A 23,561-nucleotide genomic window follows, 5' to 3' on the forward strand; every position below is an offset into this window, starting at 1 on the left:
GTAGTGGTGTAATCAGTTTTAATTCGAAAACGTCACATAATATCACGATCTCAAAAAATCCTTACTAATATTATAAATGTGAATGTGAAAGTAACTCTGTCAGTCTGTCTGTCTGTTCCGTTTTCACGCCCAAACCACTAAACTGTTTTTGATGAAATGGGGCATGGAGATAGTTTGAGTCCCGGGAAAGGACATAGGGTAGTTTTTATCCCGGTTTTTGAAACAAGGACGCACGCGATAAAGTTTTTCTATGACAGACAAAATTTCATGTGGCCGAAGCCGCGGGCATCCTAGTGCATCCAGCTAGTTCCTTTTTTTATACCAGATGAAAGGGATTCATAGGAATTCCTTCTGCGTTTAAGACAAGACCAAGATACTTCATCTGAATGGCTTATTGTGTTAATACAGATTGCCAAGTTGCAGAACTCATATAAAAAAAATATTATATTTTGAAAGAAATCTTCTACTTACGTAGAAAACAAGTCTAAAAGTACTGTTAACCATAATAAGGTAGTATAAGGCAATCAGACCCGAGGCTCGGTTAAAATTGAAACATTCGCCGAGCAATCTCCCATCCTACGTAAAAACTTTATTGTACGCCGTCAACATAAATTACACACACGCTCTGTATATTACATTATTATGGAAGTATAACAACTTTTGTTATGTTTCATAAAATTGTTAGTCGAAAGTATTTACGTAACGTTTACGTTATTAAATATTTTCTTGGACTGGATCTTGGGAGATGAGCTAGGGTTTAATACGCTATCTACCCCCTTTCAAACCCATTCTTCTTCTTATCGTGTCGACAACAAACCTAAACAGTGTCAGCCCAAAACTCCGCTACAAGAGTGGTGTTTTCAGCAGCATTCATTAAATCCTCCTGCGTGCAGTTGCTCGGGCACTCAGGGCACGACATTATGTGCTTAATCGACTGGGGAACAAAACCCATTCAATTGAAATAATAAATTCCCCTTTCGTCTATTGCCTTATTTTAATAACCTGGGTTTTGAATAAATATTTTTGTCGTGTGGGTTGAAATAACTGTCAAAATCTTAGTGGAGTAAATTATAGAAAGTCATGTGGGATATTTATGTATTGCATTACTTTAAAAACTCTTACTCAAAATCACACTCTCTGGATAGTGGTTTTTAAAATCCAAATACAAAATTTTTGCCATATATTTTTTGCCTAAAAAGTGATAAATGTTTCACTCACCAATATTTTATTTGAATGTTTCACTTTAAAATCTTCTTGAATTTTCAATACAAGCCCAACGAATTGGTTTGTGAATATAAATCAACTAGACGGGCGTTTGTCCTAAATCAATCACATAATTACTTTTCTTTAAGGATATCTTTTATCCGAGATTAATAAAAGGGAAGAAAAAGTCGTTTAATTAAATTAAGAGTGGACAGGCCATGCTTTTAGGGGAATTAGGGGCGGTTTGGTGTCAGACAGCTATGGTGGTCACTAAATATACCCGTCCACCAATCTCACTTTGGAAAGGCTTACGAAACACCATGACTTAAGCTATAAATGAATTAATTTATTATTACATAAATTATTTGTGATCAATTTGACATATTTTTGTTATGGTTAGGTGTTTATTATTTATTAATTTTTCTTTTTTTATCATTATTTTTTCAATAGGATTTAAATATAAGCATTTTTCCTTAGTCTTGTCATGTTACGATGGCTTAGTTTCTTTTATTATGTGGACACTGGGCCCGCATGATAGAGTATAGGAGAGCTTAGAAAAATAATTTGATTTTGATTCGGGCACCAAGCATGCATGAGTTATGGGGAATATAATAAGTCATTTTTGTTTTATTTACTGAATTTTGCTGAATGATCTGCAATTTCTTTTTCTAAATTATATTAAATTCGAAACAAGAGAAAAAACAAATGTTTTATTAAGCGCTACATTCAAAGAGATACTTACTGAAGATTGCATTGGTCAACCGGTAAATTTTCCCCACAGTATTTTTCTCTTCTTATAAATTTCCCACCAAACTCTTTACCCAAACCCCAGTGAAACCACAACAGGATTTACCCCACAAACGTTGACACACAAAGGATTCCTCGTATCCTAGGATCACTTTGTATCATCTCTAAGAATAACAAAAACAAAGTTCGCTGAGAAAGCAAATATTGTGGTTCCCGTTAGTTGATTTTCACTCGAGTCAACTTGCAACGGAAGCGATGTTAGACAAATTGATATTGTTAATGTTGTTATATGAAGTGTTTGTAGTTGAGTATCTTTGTTAGTTTGAAATGACTGAGAAATGGGTTTTGAATTGAAGAGAAGCCCTTAATATTATGAAGAATCAATGACTTGAGAGAATGTTAACGTCTAAATTTTTATGTTACAAATTTATTCTAAAACTTTTGTTTGTCGAGGTCAAATCATGCAATTTTGAACCAGTTTCTGTAGCTCGAATAGGCTGAAATTTGGTAGGGATAAACATTATTCAAGATGACAGAATTGGCAGACCTGTCTGTTGCTACCAGACTTATTAACAACCATTATCATATTTTGGACTCGTTACTTTTGCCTTAGAGTTATGAGCTCATGCAGGAAATTCTACTAAAATCTTGTTTTAAAAATGGTCCAGGTAACACAATCAATAAGTATTTTGATTACCATACAGTGGACTGTATTTCCCTCCCAAGAAATATCACCAAATAGATTGTTAGTGCGAGTTTATGGTAAACAGAATTGCTAAGTTAACGTTCCGATTCGGGTCCCATTTATGAGTTACCCGAATTGCCGGGCCGTCATCTTGAAAAACGTTTATGTTCCCACATACCGGTTATGTACCCGAATGTTGTTAGCTTCGCAATAAAATCTTGCGAAAGGTGATAAAAATGTTTTTGTCTTACGATGACAAACGATGTTTGGACGGGCATAATGTTTTTATTGCCATCGGATGTTTAGATACTTGACAAATAATATGAACTAGTCGTTTGATGAGTAAGTATGGCTACCGAGTTTCAGAGTGCTGAATGTGTGAACTTTTTCTTTTATTGTGTTGGTATGGGATCAGGTGGACCGATGACCTCATAAATGTAACAAGAAGGTGCTGGATGCAAGCCGCTACCAACAGGGCAATGTGGAAATCATTGTTCTGTCCTATGTTCAGCAGTAGACGTCCTGTGGCAGAAATGATGATGATGGATGATGATGATGATGGTGTTTTCAATGAACGAGCATTAATGACGCACTGACTCTTTCTTCTATTCTAGACGTCACCATCATTCATCATGTTTATTATTGAGACAAACGCAAAACCCCTGATTACTTTCTTAAGTTTTTTGTCTAGATCTTGGTTTATCAAATCATTAATGTAAATTATTCCTGCTATGTAACATCGTTAAATAACAAACTATGATTTCTCATTTCAAAGTTAAACATTTGGGTACCATTTATTTATTTTGTTGTCATTTCAAAAATATTACACTGAAAGTATCACTTTTGAATTTCAAATTAAAAACACTCACTACATGCAAACGTGGCCTACATAAAGTTTATTAAAAATTGTTATAAAAATATTAATCAACTCTTTAAACACTGCAGGGTAAATTGTTAAAGCAATCGTGTTTGTGGAACTCTCGCAGTGGCCACTCCGATGCGGGAGTTTATACTGAAACTGCTACATTAAAGTGAGTATATTTTTAAGGCGTGTTGGTTAAAGTTAATATAATATTCTAAGGCTGTGTTGCAACATCTTACTTTAACTTTGACAAACGTCAAAAATCTGTCAAACTCCATACAAAAAACACCGGTCATCGTTAAAGTTTCGGTAGGGTGGTGCAACTCAGCCTTAACAATTTAGTACTTTCTTGTATATGAAAGTTTTTTTTTAGTAAGTAGGTATATTACGACAAGAGCACCAATTCTTAAAAAACAATTTTGTGATTCAGACGCTGTTTTTGTTCGCTGACTAAATTATTGATTGAGTTAAAAACTGTGTTGATTGAAACCTAATTGAGGGTTTTCATCATCTAAAATACAATGTCTTTTATAAGATTGCTTTGGAATTAAAAAATAAAAATAGTCGTTGCGCGTCGTGAGCCCAGAGGTTATAATCAAACATTCCCTTTAACAGAATATTCTTAAAAGCCTCGGCTTTTCATAATTCAAAACAAACTTGTTCTCGCTAGTCAAAATAAACTTGTTCATAGATTTTTATAGTTCAGCTCTACCAGTTTCAATTTGGCTTGTTAATTGGTCAGTGTCCATAGAAACAAAGTGACATCACGTACAGGACAGGCACAGAACATTGAAGCACCTTATGTGATTGTGATAGGGTCCATTTTCCAAGAAATTATAAGTTCTGATGTTAGAGTGTACCATCGATACGTCCCAAAATGAACAAAACAGCTTAACATCGCAACGCTTGCTCGTACGATGCCGAAAAATAACGAGTGCTGTCATTTTGACATTTGATTTTCCAGCGTAGAAGCAACTGCGAAATGCGAAATCAATTTTGCAGGTACAGTTGACTCGACAACTCGTCAATTTACATTAAATTTTGTTGCAAAATAACACTTATTTTAATTTCATGAGTTGTCACAATGTTTACCTTGACGTGTGACTGTCCATAGCAATAAACCACGCGTGTTCAGAACTAAAATGTAGTAGATTATACGAATTTCGTTTTGGAAATATTTAAATAAGCCAGACCACAACACGAACGAAGCTAACATAGTATAATAGCTCAGCTCATGTCTGTGCAACAAATTAAATATTCATTTCGTATCGAATCGCTTGCTGCAGGTTATAATGTGGATCTGACCTATGATAGAACTTTGATGGATGAAGGTACTATTCTATACTCTCATCATCATCATCATCTCAGCCATAGGACGTCCACTGCTGGACATAGGCCTCCCCCCATGCTTTCCATGTCGCCCGGTTGGTAGCGGCCTGCGTCCAGCGCCTTCCTGCTACCTTTATGATGTCGTCGGTCCACCTTATGGGTGGACGTCCCACGCTACGTTTTCCGCTATTGAACTCTGATTTTGATCAATAAAACACTGATTTGCCAGACAACTTAGACGACAGTACATCAAGCCAAACATTTTGGCTTCTTAATTCGTTGTATTAAGTGCTATTCTGCTACAAAAACGCATAATGTGCTGTTAACTGTATTCGTAAAATGGAAGTTATTAATGTTCCAGTAATATGAAGGGGTAGAGCGCACTGCACCACAGGCTAACTTAGTTTAGCTTACACACTGCAGCGTCTTTGCGATCACAATGCAAACAAAGAGAACTAAGCTGTATGAAACTCAGCAACTAGTTCAGTAGCTAGTCACTTTATCCTGAAGATCTTATCAAGCTTCTAAAAATCTCCATTAATGCTGAGTTGCACCACCTTATTTTAACCGTAACAATAACCGGTGCTTTTGGTACATTTTAAAGCATGTAAACCTTTGAAAAAGAGGCTGACAATAGTGACTGAGTTTCTTGCGCTGCTTCTTCTCAGCACTGGCCCATTTATTGTCCTGAAGCAGTGGTAGGGTTAATACTGGGACGTGTAAAAGTGCTTTTTTCAAGCCTATTTACAGAAATAAATGAGTTTTAATGAGTTTTAATGGAGTGTGATAGATTTTTACGTTTGTCAAAGTTAAAGTAAGATGGTGCAATTTATTCAGGCTAACAGTGTTATGAATTAGGCCCAAAATACACAAGCTAAAACACAACAGTGACGAAACTGCAATTCTTCTTTTTTGAAAACACGAAAATGAAAGAAATGATATTACTACACATTGATTTATCAAGTGGAAATAGTATTTTTCATTATAATTAGAAACACTGGCACTACCACTAAGGCTGGATCGCACCATCTTACTTTAACTTTGGCAAACGTCAAAAATCTGTCAAACTCCACACAAAAACCACCGGCTATTATTATAGTTACGGTTAAAGTTAGGCGGTGCAACTCGGCCTTTATACAACTTACGAGAAAAAGTATGGAATCACCTCGTAATGTTTTGTTCCGTGCGATCTTAAGAACTGAATGATGTGTCTATAGTATCAATTTAAAGTTGATTTATATTACCCTTTAAAGTGGTACCACTTTATTAATTTTCTATTAGTCATTTAGTTCTTATAATCGCTCAGAAGAAATAGGGTGCTTCCATACTTTTTTCGCAAGTGTAGTTAAAAAGTATTTAAGCTGAATAAAGTACCAGTAAGGGTCTAAGAAAACACTGATTTTATACTAAAACAAGGACAGAGGTGACATACAACATGCGTTTTTAAGTGCCTACTCGTCTCCGTTTACTACCGCTTGAGGAGGCTGTAAAACCTAAGGCATATCCAGTTCATTTATATTTATAACTTTCCAGAGGCTGCCTTAGTATAGACGTCAAAAATGCCTCCATCTTAAACTCAACGACAAAAGCTTAGAAGTGTAACAAGCGTTCAAAAGTTTTGAAAATTTCGGAGCTGTCAATCTGATTCTCTAATAAAGAAACTATTTGCGGAACAGAATACGACTACTTTTATTCTTTTCTCGGATGTCGTAAGCGACGAAAATGCGAACATTCTCATAATTATTCCTCTCATTCTCATAATTATTCTTCTAAGATAGAATAAACGAATGAATAATGAATAAAAATGCGAACATTCTCATAATTATTCCTCTCATTCTCATAATTATTCTTCTAAGATAGAATAAAACGGTAGCCGCTAGCGATCAAAGCTCAAGAGTATTTTTGAGAGTAGGGTTTTGGTAGGGTTAATACTGGAACGTGTAAAAGTGCTTTTTAAAGCCTATTTGCATAAATAGTTATAGAGTTTCAAATCATTATACAAAAACAAAGTAACAAAGTTTAAATGATTAAACATAATAGTCGGCATTCAAGTAGTTTTTATGTGTGTGATATTGGAACAAAAATGCATAGTCTTGTAGGCTAGTAACTGTCTCGTTGGATGCATCCCATTATAAAGTTTCGTTTATGCCTAAGCCTAAGTCTATTTAATAAGATAATGTTACTTGTGATATTTATTAAATTTCTACGCCTTCCTTTCACCAAAGCACCCCTAAAAAGCGAACACACGCATTTCGCATCTAAGCCGCAGTCCCGAGCTGCCGTGTTTAACCGCCTTTGACGCAAAGCCTCCGAAGAAAAATAGCAATCTTTTTGCATTTTTTATTGAGATAATGGCACGCCGACGACGAACAGAAACTAATCTTCTTTTAAAATGGCTCGCTTATTAAATCAGGAGCTAGCCTGATATTTGCTAGCGGCACACTCGATATTGCTTGCTTATTTGAGATAGGTTCTTCAGTTTTACAATGGCCGCCTTTAGTGCACTTAGCTTAGAATATTCTTTAATAGTAACACATTTTTGAGTGCCTTTTTAAAGTGGTTATAGAGCCTGCTTTTGATACAATGACAGTTCAAAGGAAAGTTTAGTATTAACCAAATTAACACACTTTCGCATAAGCTTTACACATAGTATTGCTTTAATTAAATGCCACATTAAACCGCTTCTCGTTAAGCCAAATTACACAAACTGACAATTCAAAATAATGTATGAACAAGTGAAATAAAACTTTATGTAGGAAAATTAGGATTTTCAGGGAAAATATTGCAGTGAGAGAGTAAACCACATAACTAGGAATGTAACTAGGTATCATAAAAAAAAATTTATGATCAGAAAGTAATCTTATTTCAAATCAATATCAACGACTATCAATTACTAACAACATCAATTGTTACTGTTTTATTCCATCAAGAGTATCCGAATTCCCTTCTCAAGTTTTAATCTTTTTCGTAGCTATCTCTCTTTCTAAATTACTCTCTGAAAAGTTTGTATTCGAATAGCCTTACTTTTTTTGAACAATTTTTCTTTACGATCCATTTACAGTGCACAACAATCGAACTATGCGCCAATATTTTCCAGCCCGTCAAGAGGACAATGGGAGGGTTATGTTATTGAGCACGATGCGTGGTGACAGCCGCAGCGACTGTTGGTATAGGGCTGTCAGATTACGTCAGCCGTTATGCAGGGCTCAGGATTTAAGACACAAATGCATGGAAAATAATTAACACAACCGTTTTTTAATTATATTATAAATATTATCATACCATAAAAAACTGTGAGGGTACAAATAAAAAAAAATAGTTGAGGTTTTTCATATTTCTATGAGATTTTTCTTCATTTAACAAAATTCGGTCAAATACAGCCAGTATTTACAGATAATAATTATTATAGATTCCATAAAATAAACCTTTCCGTAATCTAGTGGTTGTTAGTTTCTGGATATGATACATTACATATTATGTAGGCTAACAAAATGATTATTTCATATTACATTTTCATGTAGGTAACTCGATGTAAATACCTATGTAACTAAATAATAAATTCTGGCAACAGTATTCGATCAACTGTTGCAACCAACAACAAAAATATTGACAGAATCTAGAGTCAATTTGAATAAAAAATCCGATAAACCAAAAGCAATTGACGTCAACGAGCTATTCAACCGAATGAAATCTGCTCAGTGGAAGTGTCCACCGCTGTCGTCCCCTGTCTACACAGGCGTTTTATTAAAACTAGGGCTGTAGAGACGTAGGCTGATACAAATACGGATATCCGTTCGTTCGTTTCAGCCAAATGACGTCCACTGCTGGACAAAGGCCTCCCCCAAAGTTTTCCACAATGAACGGTCCTGCGCTACTCGCATCCGGGCTCTTCCCGCGATCTTTACCAGATCGTCGGTCCATCTAGTAGGAGGCCTGCCCACGCTACGTCTTCTAGCCCGGGATATCCGTAAAGCATTACAATGCTTATTTGGGTCACTTAATAGACGCAAGGACGCTATTGAAAACAAGCAAAATTGAGATGTATTGTGTCGGTGTCGCTTTATTAAAACTAGAGCTGTAGAGTTGTGGTCAGTTTCAAATACGGATATCCGAAAACCATACCTAGTGCATAACATTCTGATAATATTATGGTTCGGCTATTACATGCATTTAAAGACGCCATAGAAAACAATCTTAAGTAAAAAGTATGTCTACACATGCGTTTTATTAAAACTAGAGCTGTAGAGATGTGACTAGTTGCTAATACGGATACTTTGGGTTAGGTTCAAAGATACTAAAATTATGGTGATAATAAAATTGATAACTAAGTAAAATAGATTTTTCTGGAATATAGAATACATAATAATATCCAATGTTTTATTTGATAAATAATGCTGTTCCCAGAAACATTTACTATTTAAATATCGGGGAACTTGTTAGCTCGTTAAGCAGTTAATTAGGTCCGTAAAAATAATTAAGAAAATACATACGTCTTGAGCAAGAACATTTCAGAATTGTATCTAAGTAAAACATTAGTATAATTATTTTTTCCATCATGTTATTTTTGAGTTAATTACGCAATTAATCCATTTATTTTAATATTAGAGCTTACGTCATAATAACTACATATTTAAGGTTGTTTAAAAAATAAACCGGATAACCCATAGTTTCGGATCCGGTAACATCTCTACTATGATTAAAACTGCAAAAGCGAGCCGCGAACGAACACGGGTTAAGTACTAAATGATAGCTCTATACTACCCACTGAGAGTTCATTGGGTCATTCTTTTGGAGTTACGGGTTTATTTCGTAGTTTCACGTATTTTATTCCCGGTTGTTCCTGGTTTTTACAACTAGATTGCAATCACGTTGACTTACATCTTTTGAGAACTGATATAATTCGGTTTCATCATCTTTTGATGAAATTACGTATCATTTTTACTCGATTTATAAATAATAAAGTGTACGTACCAGTACTGAGGAGTGTAGGATGACTTTGATGTTTGCAGGAGGCGCTGGATGCAGGTCACTTCCAATCGCCGAATCTGGAAATCATAAGAGGACTACATATATTTAGTGGACGTCCTGTGGCTGAAAATATAATTGAGAAGCCTACTATCATGCATATCAAATCAAATCAAATCAAATCAAATCAAATCAAATCAAATCAAATCAAATCAAAATAATCAAATCAAATCAAAAATATTTTATTCAATTTAGACCACTAGTGACACATACAGATTCAGAATTATTTTTTCCTATTATTATTTTTTTAAACTGTATTGCCATTGACTGTTGGTAAGTACTAACTTTTTATTTGTTTCTCTACGAAGAGAAAGCGTTTGAACTCTCCAAAAAGTCAGCAAAAGGTCTAATTGCGGCGCTTAGTTTTTTGTCCAAGTGACGGATGATCGATGGCGATTGGTATTTTTTTACTTTTTCCAATATGTGGGTGACGCAGTGGTGGTCCATTGGGCAATTTTCCGGCACGGTCAACGGGCAGAATCACCCCAATTGACTTTGAAAAATAATACCATGGTGTTAAGGTTGAAATTCCAACGCCATGAAGCCATGATGAAAAAGTTGCATGGAGCACATAGAGTAATCGTGGCCAATTCATCTAAAAGCGGACAGGCGAATGAATTTACTTCGACGTATTAAGGATTATTTTGTACTTTTACCCTTCTCTGTGCTTTAAAATAGCAGGAATGTGTTGGTTGTTTGCTTTAATTAGTTTCTTCGAAACAAGTTATATGAAGAAAATCTTTCCCACAACTTTAAAGAGAAATTCCTCTTATTTTCAACCGACTTCAAAAAAGGAGGAGGTTCTCAATTCGACCCGTATGTTTTTTTTTTCTATGTTTGTTACGCGATAACTCCGCCAATTATGAACCGATTTGAACAAATCTTTTTTCGGCGTATAGGTAATACCTCAAGGGTGGTCCCATTTAAATTTAATGATAAAAAAAACAACCCCCAAGGGTGGAAAATTGGGGATGAACTTTTTTATACGCAATATCTCCGCCGATTATAAACCAATTTGAACGATTATTTTTTTGTTGAATAGGTATTATTTGTGTTCACGCATTTGAAGTCGGTTTTATTTTTTAAAAAAAGTTATTACTAATTAAACTTACAAATAGACAGATTTAAACTACAATCACTATAATATTACTTTTAACTTCATTTCAGTCCTGATCATTTTAGTTAGTTAGCTTTACATATTCTGGCTAGAGTTTTATGATTTAATTTTCTCATTGAATTTGAATGAAATTATTCTTTGATTTTGATGTGAGCAGTCAATGTGAGTAATTCTATTTACATCTTCATAACATCTTAAACTAAAACAATACAACCTTATACACAATACACATCTAAGTAAACCTATTTTGTCAACAAATGACTACGTAGTCATATACTAAGAAACTAAGATCAAAGCATTACAGTTAGAATAGATAATCACATGTGTGACAACAGCGAGGCAAATTGAATGTAAACACAAACAGCGGAATAAACTAGCGTTACTACCATTAATATCTATTACACGTTCCTCGTTATTTTGTTTAGCAAATAAAGTTAATTGTTTTTCAAGTAGGACTTCAAGTCATCTGTATCAGTTGTTTTCTTGCCAGAACTAACGGTAAATCTTTTAAACGTAATTTATTTAGTTAAAATATAGAAACACGGGTCTCAACGCGATTTATTTAAATGAATTTCATTAGTACTCACATCCTGACGTTGAGGCTGTGTTTCTACAGTCGTGGTCACAAGCAGACAGCAATTAATTTAGCTCAATTATAATAGATGTTGACTACCTACACTAAGGCTGAGTTGCACCACTCTATTTTAACCGTGACTATAACGATAACCGGTGTATTTTGTATGGAGTTTGACAGATTTTTGACGTTTGTCAAAGTTAAAGAAAGATGGTGCAACCCAGCCTAAGTACCTCCAGCATAGATTTTAACGCGTAAAACCAAGGAACGTATAATAACTAAATGCAAATCTCATCCTAAACTAGTAGTACGAGAGCCCACGACCAAAATTTTTGTCTCATAGCAATACGGCCAAAACCGCATCAAATCGATAGATACGATTATCCTGAACTCGAAAATACCAATATCAGACATTTTCCGCGTAGCGTTTGATCTGACCGAATTTTCAAAATTGTCAAAGAATTTTACCGAACTGCATCATAGCAATATGTCTGATTTGCAGACTGTAGTTGAATGATAGTTCTGAGATACCGGAAACATTATTTTCAGACGTTAGTGGTGTAGCGCAAACCCGTAAAATCACTTAAAAAAATTAAAAATGAGACAAAAAAAATGTCTCATAGCAATACGTCTGAAAATCTTTTTTATTAGTAAATTTTGGTTATTTGATGCGAACAAAACAATTTTCAGACGGAAATGTGAACGCATTAAATTTTGAGACCGTTTTGAAAATGTTAACAAATTTTACCGATCGGTATCATAGCAATATGTCTGAAAATTGTTGGTATTGATAAAATAAGTTGTCCACATGTGCAAAAAATTTATATCAGACAAATTAAGTGTAGCACCTTCTCTATCATACAACTTTTTTATACACTTAAAGTGTCTGAAAACAGGTTTTTGGTAATCATGGCAGCAATACGAAAAGTTGAAAAAAAGAATTATCCGTATTGCTATGATACAGGTCGGCTAAATTTGTTGACATTTTCAAAAATGCGCTCAGGCTATATGCTACGCGCAAAATGTCTGAAAACAAACTTTTTCGTAATACAATTATAAAATCTATGTACATTTTCACTATCAGACGTATTGCTATAATACCAAATGTCTTTTTTTTTTGACACAGCAGAAATGGCCTCCCACGCAGTTGCTACACTTTCGACCGTTACTACACACCTAGTCGGGTTCAGAATCATACAATCTAACGATTTTGTAGGGTTTTTGCCGTATTGCTATGAGACATGGTTTTGGTCGTGGGCTCTCGTACTATAGGGAATCAGTTAAAATCAACTGATTCAATTGAAATAATTTACTATAAACACTCAGATAGGTAAAGCTTATAGCAACAGAATTGATTTTTTTTAAGTATAAAAGGGCTTGTTATACGTAAGGCTACTTGTAAAATAAACGAATTTGAATTTGCCTAAAAACCTGTCTTTCGATCTATTCAAGTTTATAATCTACTCGTACAGGAGCCATTTTTTGATCCTTCGCGCTGGTTTAGCAAACATACATACTTACAACAAGTATCAATAAAAGTGATCCGTGTAGTTTGAAAGAGACCATAGTCAAGGGGCCAGTGTTCAAGAAATTGTATTTGATGTTAATGCTAATCCGAAAGTAGCTAGATCTAGTTATTTTCCATCCACATAATACTACAAAAAACAACAATATCATGTAGTACACTAAGTTTTTTAAGGACAAACTTAGTATACATGATGGGTGAAAATCCGTCAGTTTAAGAATTGATAATTTATCGAAGGTTCAATTACGGTGTTAAAAATAAGATTATTATTTCGGCAATGAATGTTTCTATCGTCGGCAATCCAACTTTACTATTTTGCGCATCCGTCTAAAAAGCTAAAAATAACGAATATTTGTAGATCTCTCCCCTAGTCTATAAGTATCGAAGCAAATTGGGTAAATCGGATTTCGGGCCAACCTGATTACATCCTCCAAATGTACTCCGATTCGATTCAAAATTCTATTGTAAGTAATGCCAAATCGAATAAGATTTTGAGTGGCGCGAAACGATTGACGATCTCATTAGGATGAAGTATTTGGTCTTTGAGTTAAGTGGGGTACAGTTTTTGTTTGAAAAATATCGTTTCTTCGCGCACGCTTCTGCCCCCCTAGACAAAACGCACTTTTTGATCGAATCGAAAATCGAATCCGTCAAAACTCCATACAAAAAAGGGGCTTTTCGACCACTTTGCGACTGGTTTGCGATTATAATTTGCACTTTGTCTAGACCCACTAATTTAGTCTATTACGTCATTTAGTTTCGGTCTCTTAAGTCATTTACTCGGGGGACGATCTCGATAGTCGGATAACTTTGTTATCCTTTTCGCTGCTGAAATGAAACACGATTAAATGTTGAAGCTGTTGGGATTTGTGGTTCACTGCCATCAACGTGTTAAGGTTACAATGATCATTGGAAGCAAGATAACATATTTTCAGCAGACGTCTATAGTCTAAAACGACCATGTTTTTAAAGGTCTGATAAAAACGGTTTAAAAGAATCAAGAGAGAGAACATTCTAATAGAAAGGTGCAGAGTATAAAATGGGTCAATAAAATTAAACAATACCCTTTTCCCTTTAAATTTGCGACATTCTGAGCTCCATCTGAAAATTTAATTAGGCAGTTTACAATTTTATACACGTAAAAAGATAGCAATAAAATTCACGTAATTGTGAAACAATAAGGATATTAAAATCCAAAATGGCGATATAAAAGTTACGAAAACAGTGCTAAAGATATTTCTTTAAAAGCCGCTTTGAACGCTCAAGAACGTTTATAACTAGGCCTTGGCAATTCCCTTAAAAGATAGTGCTTAGAGCTTTAGATGAAAATATATAAAAGAAAAGAGGACGCGTTCAAGCTCAAGCTCCAATAAAAACAAAATAATGAGCTAAATCTTTTATGTACGGAGGCACGTATGCGGAGTTATCCTTTCATAACTTACTACTCACTAAACTTAGGGTATGTATTCAGAATCTCTCTAAAGCAAGCCTTTTCTAAATATAACGCTTTTATAGAGCGTTGGAGCACTTAGCTTTTATTTGTGCTATACTCTGAAAAAATAACACTGCCGTAATGAAAAAGCACATCATTGCCCTATGTAATTAAAATTTAAATTAAATACTACAATTGGTTGTGGAGCTTTTTCTAAAGATAAAAAGTAAATTGCCTATTGGGATTTCTTAATTAATTACTGCTGACTATTTGAACAAGACAACAGACTTGGCTACAAACACTCACGTATACATCTTCAAATATGACTATTCGTTTAAATTTAAATGAGAAATTGAAATGAAAGCTACGGAAAACATTTTCCCAAACTTAATGCTGTTTTCCTTTGACAACAAAATTATATGAGTATAATTTCAGTTGCTAAAATCTAAAACTTGTATCTAAAAAGTTAAAATTATAACATAGCAGTTTAAATTCACATCTAGTTAAGATACCTAGTGTAAAAATTAACCGTAAGAAGTATATTAAAATACTGGGGTACTTCCAAGTCAAAAAGAGGGTGGTTCTTTCATATTACAACACCACAGAGCAAAGTCAGACAATGAGCATAGTTAAGACGAATAAAAATATAACGACGTTCCCCCAGTCACGTAGTTCTCGTTAATTTAGTTGGTCTCAAGGCACAGATAACAATGGCATCGTTAAAATTACCTTTTTAAGGCTTGACTTAGATTTGGCACCGAATCTAGAGAGATACGAGACGTTTGGAGTTTAATTATAGCGAGCCAATTGTGTAATTTTGGTTAAGATATTATTATACCAAAATTCTAGTGAAGCGAAGATTAATACTGACTCAGTGATTTTTATATTACTTAGCCACTTTGCAGTCAAAAAAGGCTTATAAAATACATTGGAAATTGTGTGAATTTTAGTCAACTAAAATGTCGAACTATTTCAAAGTGATTCCACAAACTCTACAGGGCTCTAATGTTATAAAGGCCTAAGTAAGTACATAAATAGAGTTTTACTATTTCAGTGATTTCAGGATTATTTTACTTTACATACATAATTATGTATAAAGAACATAAGACAGTTTTATGCATAATACTCGTATATTATTTGGGGTATATTGAATTTTAGTAAACTCTTTTGTATTTTTTAGTTAAAATTTATCTCAGTAATGTTCCAAGTTTCAGGTACATTTTAGTAACTGAGGATTTTATAATATTTATTAAAATATTTAGAAATCATATTAAACACATTTCATATTTTTTAAATTATTTTGCGTAACCCTAAGGAAAGTGTCTGTCTAGTATATTTCGTACGCGGAGGCGAATGGTTACCCTGTCAAATTAGATGGTTAAATATTCAGGTCAATCGGCCTCTAGACGTGGTCGGGTAGTAACAGCACACATTTCTACTAATTAGTTTTGCTGTTTAATATTTCATAATGATAAATATTTGCTAGCAAGTCGTGGGAATTCACTTGCTTGAATCTATGAAGCGAAAATGTTCACTGACTGACTCACTCACTCATTACGAAATCTCAGAAAGTATAAGTGCTCAGAGCAGTGAGGAGTCTCAAATTTTGCCTTTTAGAACGCAGGTGCTCACTAAGACCACAGAATAATAATATGTACTACGTACAGAAGTTTTACTTCGCGAAAGTATTTAAAAAAATGTATGCTCAATGTCATTAGCAATATGGTGTAATTTAGCCTGTCTCAAGAGTCAAGCACCATTTTGTTGACAACGTCAGTGATCGGCACTGCGCCGAAGCTATAGGGCTGACTTCGGTAAAAATATGATGTGACGTGAGGTGCCAAACTGCGGAAAATGGCGGAGGAAATACATGATTGAGCATGAATTATCATGAATAATATTAACTACTTATTTACCTCGCAGTGTCTTGAGGCAACTTAAAAAAGTACATTCTGTGTTTTTATTATTATTTAGGCAGTTAAATACTGCACAGTATTTAGTACACCATTTTCTTTATTTTCTTCCATCATACACAAGAATACGCTTGCGTGAGTCAATGTTCGCTCGTATGTGAGGCCTTGTCGAATAGTATCCTGTAGGTGGGCCATCGTGCGTGTTTTGTTTTCGATGTAAACTCTCGGAGATGAACAGGCCTGCTAAGACGGGGTTTTGTAAAATTCAACCCCCAAGGGGGTATAACGGGATCCATGCGTAGAAGTTGCCAATATGATATAGATTGAGGAAAGCTGATTATACCGATCAGTTTGGTGTTTTAAGAGATTAATGACACAATATCTAAAGGAGAAACTGACTGACTGACATATCAACGCACAGCCTAAACGGCTAAACGTAGGCACTTGAAATTTGGAAGGGACGTAGCTTAGGTACCGTAGAGGTAGCAATTCCCGAAATTCCCACGGGATCGGGAATTAGCGGGAAAATCCTTTTGTATGAAAAATCTAAACCGCTTAAGTTAGACGCTTGAAGTTTGGCATGCAGGTACCTTAGTAAACTTAAAGCTTAGTTACAACAGGATATTGCAAAATTCCCACGTGAACGGGAGTTAGCGGGAAAAAACCTTTGTATGAAAAAATCTAAACCGCGTAAGATAGATGAAGGGGGTAAAACCAGGCCTCCGTCACTCGCCTATGCCGGCCGAGATAATTACCTACAGCGCGCGACAACTTCAAGTTGCAAATCAGTCAGGACCGCCACGCGTCGTGACGCGCCTGTGAGCACACGCGTATTTCTATACACGCTCGGTCGATCATCGTTGAAATCAAGGTTTATTGTTCCAACAGCACTGTTATTCTTCTTTAATGGAAAATCGTAATATTTAGAAATAATAATTAACTGTAGTGATTTTAATAATTTAAAAAACTACACTTTTTGAATAATTTTGAAATACTTATGACAAAAAACTGTAGCAAAATAAATATTTTACCTAATAAAAACATTAACTTTTACTTTACCGTGTCTATTTTCCGACACTACACCTTTTAAAACTGTTTGTCCAATTTCGAATTATCGTAACACTGAAGTTTATTAATAGGTACTTTAGAGATGGTACGATTATACAAACACCACTAGATTAAAGTTTACCAATCGTAAATACAATAAATGCTTCTTAAAATTAAGTTTTTATTTATTTTACTTTGCTTATACAACCCTGACGCTTGAGCTGTGAGGTAGATCAATTCTGAACACAAAAAAATAGCGCTCTTGTGAGCGTAGTAGTAAGGTGCGATTTCGAATGCACCATGTGCGTTGGATATTTTGCATTATTATTATTACCGTTAAAATGCCGGCATCTGATCCTACACAAAGGAGTGCAATTTCTGTTGCTACTATTATGTATTCTGTGGTAAAACGGAATCCACTCGTACGAAGTCGCGGGCGGCCGCTAGTTCAGTAGTATTGTTGAATTAGAAAACTAGCATAATATTGCATTTTCTTAGTAAATAGAGACACACATACCGCACCTCTAGATTATGAGTAGTAAGTACTACTCTAAAACTTAAATTACTTCTTTTTACATTAACAGCAAATCGTTAAACGCAGTATTTGATTCCAATGCTCGCAATTACTCGATTTTTTATTATTTTGTATTGTCCTCGTACTTTGTCTACGTAAGCGATATTATTTTAATGTGGACTACTCGGTAAAATCATCCGACCCACTGTTATACTATAAACAGAGCCATGTGAAATAGGCGTAACAAACGGACTTGATAAAATCGGACAATGCAATGTCAAAATTGATTTACCTATCCAATTAAAAAATAAAATAGTTCAACAATGACTCCAATTGCCTACAATAAATAGCTAAAGAGGTTAGATACACTAATAAATGTCCTTAAATTAATATGATACGCACATCATTTTTTTTTAACTCCGAGTAAGATATCAATGTGATTCAAACCCATAATCACAACTTGCATTGTACACGCGAACAATGACACCAAGCAACTAATTTTCATAATTATTAACTAGATTTTGTCCGCGGTTCCACCTGCGTTAAAATACAATTCTCACAAAAACATCGACTTACTTGATAAATCTTATCATTGTAATATTACTTACTTTTAAATTACAAACAATAATGTTGCGAAGTTTTACCAAAATTCGCACTGTAATTTTTGTGTGAAGAGTGACAACTACGATGTTAATAAGAAAAATATACCCCAAAAATTTCGCAAGCTCACAAAAACAGAAAAATTCCAGGTAAATTTGTTACCTCTTATAAGTGCTGACTGAAGACGTCCATGATTAAAATTTCATTATCCAAAATGCACGGGAAGATCCCCTGAATAATTGAGGGCTGCTCAGTCCCGGTTTTGGCGCTCTGTCACTTAGGGAGCGATGACGTCACGGGAATGAAAGCACTAGCGATCCGTGATTAATCGGGGATTAAATAAAAGGGCTTTGGGTATTTTATTCTTTACTAGCGGCCGCCCGCGACTTCGTACGCGTGGCTCCCGTTTTACCCCCTTCATCTATCTTACGCGGTTTAGATTTTTTCATACCAATGTTTTTTCCCGCTAACTCCCGTTCCCGTGGGAATTTTGCAATATCCTGTTGTAACTAAGCTTTGAGTTTACTAAGGTACCTGCATGCCAAATTTCAGGCGTCTAACTTAAGCAGTTTAGATTTTTCATACAAAAGGATTTTCCCGCTAATTCCCGTGCCCGTGGGAATTCCTAAGTATCCTATAACCTGCCCAGGAGTACGAAGAATAATTGTACCAAGTTTCGTTAAAATCCGTCAAGTAGTTTTTGTTTCTATAAGGAACATACAGACAGACAGACAGACAGACAAAAATTTTACTGATTGCATTTTTGGCATCAGTATCGATCACTAATCACCCCCTGATAGTTATTTTGAAAATATATTTCATGTACAGAATTGACCTCTCTACAGATTTATTATAAGTATTGATATAGATTGTATGCATCGATTAGTTGCTTAAAATCTGAGACACGAAGTTAATTCTAATCCAAAAAATGGTATCCTTTTTTGACTAAATAGAAAATCACGCTTAAGCTAAATTGTTTTAAAATTTTGATTTTGAGTTGAATAAAAACGTATTTCTTGTACTATATCTCACAGGTAAAGATATAACCAATCAGAGGTGGAATTGTGTAAAGCAATCGTAATCATTTGACAGTTCATAACGTACGATAAAGTCGGTTATACAAAGCGTTCGACAGAATAATCGTACGTTATGAACTGTCAAATGATAACGATTGCTTTACACATAGGGTTTCTGCTCGAGCTTTCTCGAACTCGAGAAAACTCGAGAAATTTGGCTTCATTCGAGACGAGAAAAAAATTACCGGAGCTCGAGAATTCTCGAGTTTCGATTTTGAAGCATTAATATTCTTGAAAGCCTATTTTTTTAGACAAAAGTAAGTTTTTAATTATTTAATAGGTCGACGTTGCTTTTAGACTGGCCTAGTCTTTCCTTTTTTAACTGATTTGATGTAAGAAGAAGACGTAATGATCTCAATCGAAACTAAGTAAAAATTTTCACCAACGAGTATGCTATATTTATTATGTATGTTTAATCTGACTGATTTAAAGACTGAAAAATTTGTTAACTAGACAGTCACCTACCTAACAGACGTTAGGTTAGGTACTCGTGCCTCCTCGTAAAGTTTATTCAAGTTGTTATCTGTAAGATATTTAAAAATGTATTAAAAAGTTTTTTTGTTCATAAAAAAAAACTATTGTAGTATTGTATAGTAAAAAAGTATTGTATAGTAGGAATTTTGCAATATCCTGTTATAACTAAGCTTTAAGTTTACTAAGGTACCTGCTTGCCAAATTTCAAGCGTCTAACTTAAGCGGTTTAGATTTTTCATACAAAAGGATTTTCCCGCTAATGCCCGTTCCCGTGGGAATTCCTAAGTATCCTATAACCTGCCCAGGAGTATGAAGGATAATTGTACCAAGTTTCGTTAAAATCCATCAAGTAGTTTTTGTTTCTATAAGGAACATACAGACAGACAGACAGACAGACAGACAGACAGACAGACAGACAAAAATTTTACTGATTGCATTTTTGGCATCAGTATCGATCACTAATAATCACCCCCTGATAGTTATTTTGAAAATATATTTCATGTACAGAATTGACCTCTCTACAGATTTATTATAAGTATAGATAAGATTGATATAAATCTTATTGTAAGTTCAATTTGAAACTTATAGTTTTGAAAGTATTTTATCAACTTTTTACAGGTTGAAATCGGTCGCCATTAATTCGAGTTTTAGAACTTTATGGTATAAGAAAAATTAGCGAATTCATTTTTAAAAGATAAAGACCTGTCTGCAAAGTTGTTTGAAACTAACTTTTAAGTGTCAGTTATAATAGTACATCCTAGGAAAAAGAAAAAACAGCTTAATGAAATAAGTTGGATGCCTGTTAGAAATTCTCTGTAATTCTGAATTGGACGTAAAGTAGACATAAATTAGCATCTATAAGGAAACGGAGTGAGTCATTTAGTTAGTTACCTGAGACACCCAATGGTCTTATTTACACATACATATCGGTATGTGGTTTGAAATCAAACGATCGACATAATCATCATCATCATCATTTCAGCCATAGGACGTCAGGACCTAACATAGGCTTCCCCCAATGATTTCCACAATGGCCGGTTGGTAGCGGCCTGCATCTAGCGCCTTCCTGCTACCTTCATGGAGTCTTCGGTCCACCTCGTGGGTGGACGTCCTACGCTGCGCTTTTCGGTACGTGGCCTCCACTCCAGAACCTTGCTGCCCCATCGGCCGTCAATTCTGCGTACTATGCGATCAGCATGTGCAGATAAACGATATTAGTTAAAAACCTTTCGCCATTAATTTCATTTCATATCATTTCAAATTCTTTAAAGTATCTTTTAACACTTCAAAGGCTTTGCGTGTTTTCAATATATTTATAATAATAATGTATTTGCCAAATTAATATTCAATATATTATTACATGAATTAGACAAGCCCGTTTGATTTTAGTCCAAAACATTGTAAAGCCAATTTCATCACCATAATCAAATTCATTCACTGATATTGAAATACCATTATTATTACGTTCGGTTCATTTCACAGAGGCTAATACCTATATTGTAAATTAAATGACACTCCCAGGTAAACAACTAGGTATTACTAGTTATTTAATTTTTAGCGTTAAGAGTCGCATCTCAAACTAATTTGAAAATTATAAATAACTTGAAAAAATCGAACTGCCTAAGGCGGGAATTGAACCCACGGATTAATTAAGGGTAGTATACCCAACATTGATGAAACTAACGCTGGCCGTAACAGCGTAGTACACTTGAAAATTTCGACGGTTTCATCCATTGTCTAAGTAGCTCAGTTGGAAAAGCAGTCGCCCGGCAAGCGGAAGGTCGTGGGTTCAATTTCCGCCTTAGGCAGTTCGGTTTTTTCATGTTATTTATAATTTTCAAAATAGGTATTACTAGTTGTGATTTTTCTAAACATTTTACTTCGAACTCTTTTATTAATTTCTTTGCGGGTCGAATGACAGTTTAACTTTTCCCCAGGACAAGCTTGACCTTCACTGGTTGATTTTATTGGCGGTCAAGCTGTAGATCCTGACTACACAGGAGTTGCAGCGATGGGAATAGTCCCCTTTTAAACATATTTTGGTTATGCTTATTTGAACGTTTAGTTGCATGACTCTACCAAATATAAAATACCATAAGTTACATCTACGAAAAAAATATTTAGATTAATTACAATATAAATTAAATTTCAATTAAAAACAATAATTATGAAGTTTACAAAATTGTGAGAATAATATTTATGGCCATAATGTTATCAGCAATTAAATTTACATACTACTAGCTACTGAAAAAATCATTTTATTTATATTCCAAAAAATGTTATTACCTACCACTTACAAATTTAATTACTGAATCAAAATATTTACATGCAATGTTAGTGTTTCAACACACAATGTTGTCAATCTCTGAATGAGTTTATTTCTTATTACGGTGTTTAATTATGATAATAAATGTCCAGTTAATTAACCGGCTGAAAATTTAGATAACACGGAACGAACAAAGGATAACCAACGCCCGTCGAGATTAGTTTTGAAATGCTAATTAAAAGATTCGTTAGAATCTCATTGGATTTTGGGAATACTGCTATGTTGGTACGGTCAAAGATACTTCAAGGTATATCTATCTTGTTGGTAGTTGCTCATAAGCAAAAAAAAAGTTAATCTAGATATTGTGTTATCGACCGCACTTATAATGGCTAAAGGAGACTATTTAAACGATTCAAGTTAGTCTCAATACTTTTGACGGAAATTACCAAATTACAAGAGAAATTCAATCTGAGGTGGAATTGTGTAAATAGGGTTTCTGATTTCTCGACCATTTTTTTTTCTCGAGATTCGAGAATTCTCGAGGCCAAAGTCTCGAGTTTTCTCGGGTCTCGAGTCTTTTAATGAAAACTGCTGAACTCGGTTGAAATTTAATAAAAACACAAGTTTTTTAAAACTAATATACCTACCTACTTTTATGCACAACAATAAATATTAGAATTTAGTACCACTTATTTTGGTAAGGAAATAAACAAAAAATAAAATCTTCTTTCATAATTAATTTTTACTAATAATTATAATCATAGCAAAAGTCATAAAGTCGCGTGTCCTTTAAAGATAAATAACAATAAAAATCTGAAGCTACAATTGAATCACTTGTTTTCTAAAGAACACAAGTCCAGATAGCAAAATTACGATAAATAGTTTTTTTTTATGAACAAAAAATTTTATTCTAACGAATCTTTTAATTAGCATTTCAAAACTAATCTCGACGGGCGTTGGTTATCCTTTGTTCGTTCCGTGTTATCTAAATTTTCAGCCGGTTAATTAACTGGACATTTATTATCATAATTAAACACCGTAATAAGAAATAAACTCATTCAGAGATTGACAACATTGTGTGTTGAAACACTAACATTGCATGTAAATATTTTGATTCAGTAATTAAATTTGTAAGTGGTAGGTAATAACATTTTTTGGAATATAAATAAAAT

General features: G+C 34.4%; 1 long non-coding RNA gene across 1 annotated transcript in view; it reads right to left on the minus strand.

Moving 5' to 3' along the window:
- Positions 1–23,246, minus strand: part of LOC135077973 (uncharacterized) — a 547,422-nt gene extending 524,176 nt beyond the window's left edge. The window contains exon 1 of the long non-coding RNA XR_010258553.1: positions 23,194–23,246. This is a non-coding gene — a long non-coding RNA (uncharacterized LOC135077973). The remainder of the gene's footprint in view (positions 1–23,193) is intronic.
- Positions 23,247–23,561: the final 315 nt, after the last annotated feature.

The sequence above is a fragment of the Ostrinia nubilalis genome, chromosome 14, assembly GCF_963855985.1.
Source record: "Ostrinia nubilalis chromosome 14, ilOstNubi1.1, whole genome shotgun sequence".
Lineage (NCBI taxonomy): Eukaryota > Metazoa > Arthropoda > Insecta > Lepidoptera > Crambidae > Ostrinia > Ostrinia nubilalis.